At 35.5% G+C, this 10,022-nt stretch overlaps 1 non-coding gene across 1 annotated transcript; it reads right to left on the bottom strand.

The window, feature by feature from the left end:
• Nucleotides 1–9,558: 9,558 nt before the first annotated feature.
• Nucleotides 9,559–9,664, bottom strand: LOC118484425. The gene has a single exon (XR_004873536.1). It is a non-coding gene; the product is annotated as a small nucleolar RNA R71 (small nucleolar RNA).
• Between the last annotated feature and the right edge of the window lie 358 nt (nucleotides 9,665–10,022).

Below are 10,022 nucleotides of genomic sequence, written 5' to 3'. Positions count from 1 at the left end.
TAAGTAATACTCACCAACCACAAGGTTGGCAAATATCCTAATCAAAGTTCAAAAGTATTTAAGTTTAAGTAATAGTTCAGATAAGTAGCGGAAGCATAGACAAAATAGTTTAGAACAAGATTCTTAGTTCAAGTTTGTTTAGAACCCATCACACGGGTTAGACGACCACTACACATCCGCAAGCTGCAAGCTCCTGAATCACTGGGTACCTGCAAAGCATGCAGTAAGGTGTCAACGTAAAGTTGAGCGAGTTCACTAGTTGTCCAGTTTTAGTTTTCGAAAATATAAGTTTTTTAGATAAAGCATTTATAATCACTTTGTGGGGAGCTACCCCATCTGTAAGCTCACTAAACTGTAGATACCGAAACTGTTGACGGAAAGTTGTTGTGCCCCGAGTCAATGTCTATCGTCATTGACCAAGATGCAAGGTCTACTAGTTCACGCCCGATCTCCCCCGGTCACGGTGTGAGGTTGTCAAACCTAATAGCGCTATCAACTAATAACCCGTTCGCCCCCGGCGATTAATCGATACTGTAAGCAGGGACTTAAGGTGATAGAGTTTCGTTTAGCTTGGCTAGTTGTGACTTATAAATAATATCCAAACGTATCTCCCCCGGAGATAGTAAATACCCATTCGGATTTCCCCCGGAAATAATAGTTCAAAAGTATTTTTCCCAAAGTTGGCAGTTTGTCCGTGTCCCTCCTTGGGACGCATGCTTTTAGTGTGTGAACTCACCTTGGGTTGCTCGGCAGATTAGGTTACTTGTCAAACACGCTGGTCACCACGTCCTAACATGGTTACCAGTATAGGTCAGGTTTGGGTACAGAGAATGTCACGTATATTTACACATAATCTAACACATAGCATGCATACAGTTACATGTTGAGTTATTGGGCCTGTTCTACTATTGGATCAGTCAACAGTATCAACTAACACATAGTTCAGTTAAACAGGCAGCCCAAACAAATCACGTTGTGGCCCAATAACTAAAGTGAACAGCCCAGTCGAGACATGGTGGTCTCGACTCGAGAACATGCGGTCTCGAGTCGTAACCAGGAGGTCTCGGCTTGTAATGATTAGTCTCGAGCGGTGCAGGCATGACTCGTAACCCCGGAGATCTCGAGTCCCGTCTCGAGTTGTCACGATGTGGTCTCGAGTCGAGACCATGAGGGTCTCGAGTCCCTGAAGTCCGTTTTGAAGTTGCTTGGCCCAGGTCTCGAGTCGCAACTGTTGCGGTCTCGAGTTGTGGCTCCATGGTCTCGAGTCGCAACCGTTGGTCTCGAGTCGTTTACCTGCTGATTCTGATACATCTGCCCGAATTGTACTATGCACAGAATTCTGATTTCATGCCCTTATGTACTATCCAATAAGGTTTCACAAACATGTTCCCTTGTCTAGCACTTAACCAAAATGGATCAAACAACAAGTTTTTCAAATATTAACAACATTCAAACACATTCAACACATATTCATCACCTGTTCATCTAGTTCATCTTTAGGATTTCTCTATAACAAACATGTTCCTCCTACATAACCATGCATTTTATGAACAAAAATCACTTAGATATCAAGATCATCTTGCAAGAAACAAAAGAAGCATTTGTTTTATAACCTTGAACATAATCCGGATGGTCCTAAACACTCTTTGAACTATCATTCTTTTGTCATTTTGGAACATCTTAGCAAACATCATCATAGAATAGTTCACACACAATATCAAACCCACCAATCAAACAAACATCATACAAAAGACCTCTAGACTAGACATGTTTCTTATTCATTAACACACCCAAAACTCTTAACACACATTAACACTAACCGGTTGATGAAAAGGCACCGAGTCAAGGAAGATGGTGAGAAAATGAAGTATCCGGTGATGATGATGAGGTTTGACCGAGACTTCTTGTTGCTGGTTGAATCCAAGAGAAAGGAGAGGAGATGTGATGCTTGATTGTTAGAGTTTAAGGTTTTCTAGAGAGAGAGGGAGTGAGGATGAAATGAGAGAGAGTGTAGAGGAGAGTGTGAGGGTTTTCGGGTATAAGTATAAGGTGGTGCACCCTAAGTGGGTTTCGAGTGGGCTAAGGGAGGTTGCGGCCCAACCGGCCCAACCGTTACTGTTTACTCGAGACCGAGAATGGTCTCGAGTCGGGTTCGTAGTCTCGGTTCACTAGTATTTATACATATATATATATATATATATATATATATATATATATATATATATATATATATATATATATATATATATATATATATATATATATATATATATATATATACTACACATACATACATAGCAAAAGGATCACATAGAACATCAAGGTAACACGCACTTTCATTTAATAATGTATATACACACAATGTTAATACAAAAGAGTTATTCGGGAAAACCTAGAGTGTCACACCAAAGATTGAATCATGAATATTGGTCGTTCTCTTCGACATGAGGTAATGTCACTGTCCCTCCGTGAATCTGTGATTGGTAGTTAAGCACTATAATTCTTATATGAAAGAAATCAATGAATTAGGTTTTTAACCCATCTCTGACTACATATCTATGAATTTATTAAACCAATAAAATTATTAACTTTTTAAATACATGTAATGGGGTAAATTGCTTTTAACCGTGGAGGTTGAAAATTTTAGAGGGGTAGGTGATTTTTTTTAATTTCCACAACCGTGAACCGACTCTCGATCGACATATTTATAAAATAGTAACTCAAGCTAATTCATATTTTAGAATAATTCAGGGATTTATATTTATTATTGCCTAAAAGATCCTCAACAAGTCTATCCTAAAATAAGTTATTATTTTAATCCTTGTCAATGTCCTTTGCTCTTAGCGTATGTTTGTGTAATATCATTTATTTATATTATGTAAAGCGATAGTTCTTACATACGATCATGCTTGTGATTTTGTTGTTTTTTTTCGTTTAATAGCCTTTAAAACAACTTTTCCCCTTAGTATTGATTATTGTGAAATTAGAATAGCCTTTAAATTTAATGATTTTGCAATAGCATGGCTATCGAACCAAATTGAGGGTGAAAGTTCTATTTATAAGCATATGGGAGTGTAATATAATGTGTTTATAATTATTTTTGGTGCAAAGCCAACGCTTAGAAAATAATAATGCTATATGTGAGATAGCAAAATAACTTCAATCAATAATGAATTGTATAAATTATTAATGTTTATTATAATCACTTGTTGATCTATTAGTCATGTTGCTGTAAAAAGACATGCAAAAAAAAAAAAAAAAAAAAAAAACTTTTACACAATTACTATATAAGCTTTAATGTAGTGTATTACTATAATAAAATATTGCTATAGTAAGTTTTTATAAAAATTTTGGTTTCTATAAAATTCAAATATCGGTTTACTGTTCTAAATTTCCATTAAATGTTACAAGAGAAACCATGTGTTATTTGCTAGTGATATCGACATCTCATACATCCATTAATTTTATATGATTAGTCATGATACTTAACAATAGTATTGAATATTAACTATTATTATTGTTACTATTAAATAGTGTATTGATGTTTTATCTCTATATGCTTCTTCACATGTATAGATTATTAATGTGTGTTAAATAGTTGTTTAATATCAAAGTCTTTGAAGAAAACCAATATGTTATGCAACTCATCATTATTGAATTTATTTAATGATATTATTAATATAATAAATACTACTTGTTGGCTTATTTGATGGTATGTTATAACTTTAGGAATTGCATAATTTAATGTGCGTGTATGTATATATTTGTGATTGGTTGTACTATGAAAAATTTATACATAAATTACATACATTTCTTACAAGTGACGAAAAGATATCTTATTTCATACAGTTTTGTTATAGTTTGTTTTCTATAGTGACATGTTATAGGGCCATGTAATTTGACTTTATGTACAACTTCTATGATATATGCTATTATTTATTTATATAAATACTATTGAATAGAAAAGTTGAATCTAAGTTGTGATTTCTTATCACTTTCATGAAATAGTATAAATATGCTTAGATATGACACGTGAAGTGTCATACTCCCTGAATCTCATTATCAAGTTATAAAAGGTCGTAAGATATTTAATCGATAAATCCTACATGACTCGAACATTTAGTCACTTCTCTATTCGTATTATGCAAAGAGAAGATTATTTACAAGGAATAATCAGATCAAACAATTTCCATTTGTCATATCTCAAATATGCTAAAGTCGTAATATGATGGAACCATGAAATTTTGTTGGTAACCGGATAAAAATTTCCATTTATCACACATGGGATATGCACTTGAAGTAGCAATATCATTAAGAGAGTATGAAAGATTGAAATGATTTTATATTCGTGTGACCAAGTAAATAATGGAAAGATATGAAGCTTTTTCAGTTACTCCATTCACTGAAGTGAATGTGATTGTATAACTATCATTGAAAATGTTGTGTGAAACTTGTGATGAGGTCGAACTATCAGAAAATGTAAGATAGCCAAGTTAATAGTGAGACCGACTATTAATATTGTAATGATAGGCATAATGAGATCGACCACTAGAAGTGGAAATATAAGGGAGTGATAATATGCGAACAATATGTGGAAATAATGAAAGTGATATAACATAATAGTACGAGATGATAATAAATTATTCTTTCATATTTTCGTCCTATAATGAATAAGCATAAGTGAAAGCATTACATATACGATCATAAACCAAAAGTTTATGGATCATGATTATTTAATTGGCATGACTGGTTAGACCACACCATGTCAATGATGATGTAAAACGTATTGAAGAACTAGAAGATTCTTCAAGTTGGTGATTAGCATGCAATATTTGCTCTCAAGGGAAGTTAAGTATATGCCAATAAAAGTAAGGTGTGAATCACTAAATATTCTGGAAATGAACAAATGATACGCATATCCAAACATGATACCATTTAGTGTTTTAAATCGATGCATCGTCTAAATGGTTATCAAATTCACAACAAGATGTTTGTGTAATTTATGGCTTAGCTAATAAGATGGCAAGCATAATATTCCAGAGTGCATGTATTTATTAGTAGTGACTATTAGTTTATTTCCCTGGCTATTAATGATTGGCGGAATAAGTGTTGAACTTCCTATAGATTATGTTCATACATGAATTGCTTTTGTTAAGATGATTACTGAACGTCTACGATTGATAACAAAGCCAATAATCATGAGAGCAAGTTCATGTTTATATATGAGTATATGTAAATTTTACATGCAATAACATTAACTCACATCAAGCCAATATGTTGTAATAGTTTCTCCCTATTATAGTTGGTTTTTGGTCAGGAACCAAAGATGTCCCTTCTAGGATTTTAGTTGTGCGGTATATGTTGAAAATGATCCACCACTACGCACAAAGATGGAACCTTAAAAGATGGTTGGGAATATATGATTACGAATAGAGCCTTTCACGAGATATTTATTTACAACTCAATTAATTGATATCCATTTTCAATGGATTAACATTCCCAATATCAGGGGGAGATAAAAGCAGTTGGAAAAGAAATGAGTTGGTATGAATTATCATGGATCCTCAAAACTAAAAGTGTATACCATAAGTTCAAAGAATAACTCATTTATAAAGATTAGCGAAACTTTTACCAGATGCATTCACTGACCTTAAAAAGGTGACTATGTCACATATACCAACTGCTAATGCTCCAATTAAGATGTGTGTCCCAGAAGGACAATCACATGTTTGTAATGAGTCTATTGCACGTCTAAAGCGTGGTAGACTAGTTGATTCCAATAATAAAATTCCTCGAAAATCGGAGCAAATAATTAAGATGGTCAAGTCGAGGTTAAAGTAATAAGATCTCCTGAAGAGACAGTAGACATGATGGTTCAAGAAGAACCTCAGGTACCTGAAAATAAAGAGATCTCGATAAGTTGTATCATGTCTAAGATATGTATGGAATCGAAATAAAATCGACGTCGTTATACTTTTGTATATAATGTAGCGCTTGAAATGATGAAGTGACGAAGATCAAGATTTAAGATATGCCTATGAATGAAAACATATAAATGATTGGCCAAAATGGAAAGGCACAAATAAGGCAGAGTTGAATTCTCTAATAACATGGAAAGTTTCTGGACCAACAATCCGTACAACTGAAGTTGTAAAATATGTTGGATACAAATGGGTCTTTTATGCGAATCATGTGAAAATTAAATAAAGTGATATAAGGCAAAATTAGTGGCACAAGTATTTTCGCAAAGACCTATGACTGATTATTAGGAGACGTATTCTCCGGTTGTGGATGTATTGACTTTCCAATATTTAATTAGTCTGATAATATAAAGAGAGAATTGATATGTGTCTTATGAAAGTTATGAATCACTGGATACTAAAAGTTTACATGAAAGTCCCTCAAGGATTTAATTTATTAAAATCATGTAAAATAAGTTCTCGAGAACGATATGATCGTTGTATACAGATTCATATTTGAATACGTTGAATATAATTGGAACTCCTGATGAGTATCCTAAAGCATTTATGTGCTTATAAGGTTAAGTGGAAACATCTTATGGATGTAATTCTTGTGCACCAATAAACATACATAGAATACATGTACTCGGTGATTATGGCATTTCAATTATAGTGTACAAGCATGGCACAATATGGATCTTATAAATGAAGCAAGTGTTCAAAATATCCTTGCATATAATATAGAAATCAATAAGGTGGTTAATGTAACAGAACCCCTAAAAAGTTTATGCAAATATGTTGTTCAAAGTGAAAGAAGTATGTGAATGATGGTAAATGCCTGAGGCATTGGTTTCAAAACCTTACGAATTTATCTTTATAAATTTTGAAAAGAGATTATGGAATAAGGGAGTTGGGTTGAGTGTCATACAACTCATGATATGTTATGATAAAGAGCAATATAAGTTTGATATTATTATCCATCTGTATCAAAAGTCCTCTCATAAAAGTTCACTATAATAGCAATTTACAGTGATGATTGACGGGTGGTCCATAGGACAACCCTTAACGATATTAAAAGACAAATTTATCCTTCACTTGATTGTGTAATTATCTTGAATTAGATAACTACAAGTGCATATGTTTCAGGTACAGATAGGGAGCTAAAAATGGTAAAAACGCAGCTTTGGACGGTTTGGAGAGGAACGGGTCGCGTATGGAAGGAACGAAGAAGCAAATCCCAACATTCAGGGCTTCACCGTAAATTATGGTGGCCACCGTAATTTACGGTGGCCCTGAAAGTCATATGTTCCTGTCGTAACTCAGTGTACTTCTACCGTAACATTATGAAGTCCACCGTAATTTACGGTGGATACCGTAAATTACGGTGGAGGCTGCGAGGAAAAGTGTAACTCCCATTTTTAAGGTGCTTTATGGTGGCTTTTGATTGGTATTCATCATTGGACGTTTTCTTATCATCTTAGGGGCGATTTTTGCTGGTTCTACCTGGTTCAAAACAATTCTAAACATTTGGTTCTTGTTTTTGATGCTTATAAACTCGAATTTGAATGTTATGATGATCAACCGAACTATGTCCGGCTAATTTTATGGTGATCATCCTAGGTTGAAGGTTTGTTTGAGACGGTTGTGTTTTGAGTCCATATTTCTAGAATGGTAAACTTTATTTATGTTTTGTTTATTATGGTGTGTGATTACTTGCTTGTAAATTGTTGATTCTTATGATATTCTAGTTTGAAACCATACGTTCTTGGTGCCGTTGGCAATCGAGATATCATGGGTAGAATTAGGATTGGGTAAGGGTTAATTGGTCATCGGGTAACAACCTCACGTTCTAGGAATCTGAGTACTTCGTTCCCTTTTATCACAACAAGTAATTACACATGAACTATGTCTATGTAGTTCTTTCTAGTGGATGATAACACAAACGTTGAAGCAAACTGGAAAGTTAGGATGGTCATTTGTCTCTAAAGTGTTTACAAACTCAATTTTCATTTTGCAATTTAATTAGTAATCTTAGTTTTAACAATCAAACCAACAATCCAATTCTTGAATTTACTTTTTAGTGTAATTAGTTTAATTTCAGTTAACGTAGATACAACTCTAAATAACACATATTCCACAAACTCCATGTGTTCGATACCCACTTACCGCTATCTATTAGTAGTATTTGGATTTAAATTTGATTGTGACCACGACATCACGTCAAATTTTGGCTCCGTTGCCGGGGAGTAGTGCGCAACGTGTGTTATTTTTGCTTTTCTTAAGTTTGTTATTTTTCTGGTTTACGCGGGGTGTGTTAGTGTGCAGGTATTTACAGGTGCATGCGTACTAGAAGCTCTCACAAGCTTTCACCATTAGCATTTGATCCGGAAATCGAACGAACTTTGCGAGCAAACAGAATTTTGTTAAGGGAAAACAAGTTAAGCGGTTCACCAACAACACCAAATACACCAATCACACCATTTCGATACATGGATCCACTTAACCCACTACGGGTGAACCTGTTCCACCATTTATACCAACAACCACTCAACCTTCACCAAATACCACCATTCCAACAAATACCACCGAACCTACCTTGATTCAAAATGTTACACCAACCAACACCACACAACCCATTACCACTCAAGAAGAACCAACCATTACTTTTAACCCTGCTACTACTATTCCACCATTGTCCCATTTCTTTCCGGGTGCAGGTCAATCATATTCGAACTATACCATAGCACCAAACTCGACCATTGTCCATGCTTCATCGTTTCGACCATCAAACCAGTCGGGTTTTCAATACTCGACTCTTCCATTTGGGCAGTCTTCGGGAACTCAAGGAGATGGTTATGATGAGGGATATGAGGAATTTGAGGGTTTTGATGAAGATGGGTATGCTTATGGGGGTGATGGAGATCAAGGAGAGTTCGGCTACGTGCAAGGTCAACTTCAAGGAATGCCAAGTGTTAGTGGAGTGCTACAACAACAACTTATACCACAACACATTAGGCCAAGGCCACAAGGACACAATTGCAACGTCCGGTACCTTTGCAACAAGTTCGTCCACCGAATGTTCAACAACAATTCCAAAGGCCAATTCAACACCCACCGATGCCACAACAACAATTTCAACAACCCTTGGCACCACAAGGGCATATACCAAGACCAATGGGTCCTGTTTGCCCAAGGGGTCGGTTGGGTGTACCAAGAAGGCATCTTAGAGATCATGCACGAGGTATTGAAGCACATTTTAGACCGGTGATTACTCATAATCCTTCACCAGTAGTTATTCCTCACAATGATCAAGGAAGAACTTTTGAAGTGAGAACGGATTCTTTGCAAAGTTTGCCAAAATATAAGGGTCTAGCAACGGAGGAACCTTATTTCCATTTGGAAGCTTATGACTCAATTTGCAATACTCTTGGGAGTCAAGGTTTTTCGGCCGATGATGTCAAGCTGGTTTTATTTCAATTTTCTTTGGAGGATAAGGCAAAGAAGTGGTTCTACACTTTGCCTTCAGCATCTATTTACACTTGGGCGGAAATGCAACAAATTTTCCTAGATGAGTTTTACACCGCCCAAAAGACCAATGATGCAAGAAAGGGGTTGAGGAGTTTTCAACAACAACAAGGTGAAATGTTTCATGAAGCTTTTGAGCGCTTTAATATGATGATCAAGAATTGCCCACATCATGGAATTGAACTTTGGGAGTTGATGAATGCTTTCCATGAGGGGTTGAGTGCCGAAGATGCTCGTGATTTAATGTCTATTACAAATGGGACATTTGGCACAAACTATGAGCATGACGATTGGGAGTTCTTGGAACAAATGGCCATTACATCAAAGAGAAAAACTCAAGCATCAAGGAGAGCACGACCGGCCATTACCCGAACTCAAGTCATGCAGTTGATGATGGTAATGTACAAACTTCTAACCAAATTTATGATGTTTGTGCTATTTGCAATGAAATAGGTCATGCGGCTGAAAATTGCCAAGGAATGGTGGAAGGGCAATATGAAGAGGTGAATGCTTTGCAAGGTCAAGGAGGGGGTGGTA

Source organism: Helianthus annuus, chromosome 11 (assembly GCF_002127325.2).
Source record: "Helianthus annuus cultivar XRQ/B chromosome 11, HanXRQr2.0-SUNRISE, whole genome shotgun sequence".
Lineage (NCBI taxonomy): Eukaryota > Viridiplantae > Streptophyta > Magnoliopsida > Asterales > Asteraceae > Helianthus > Helianthus annuus.
Note: the sequence above shows the minus strand (reverse complement) of the source record. Positions and strands in the feature narration are given on the sequence as shown.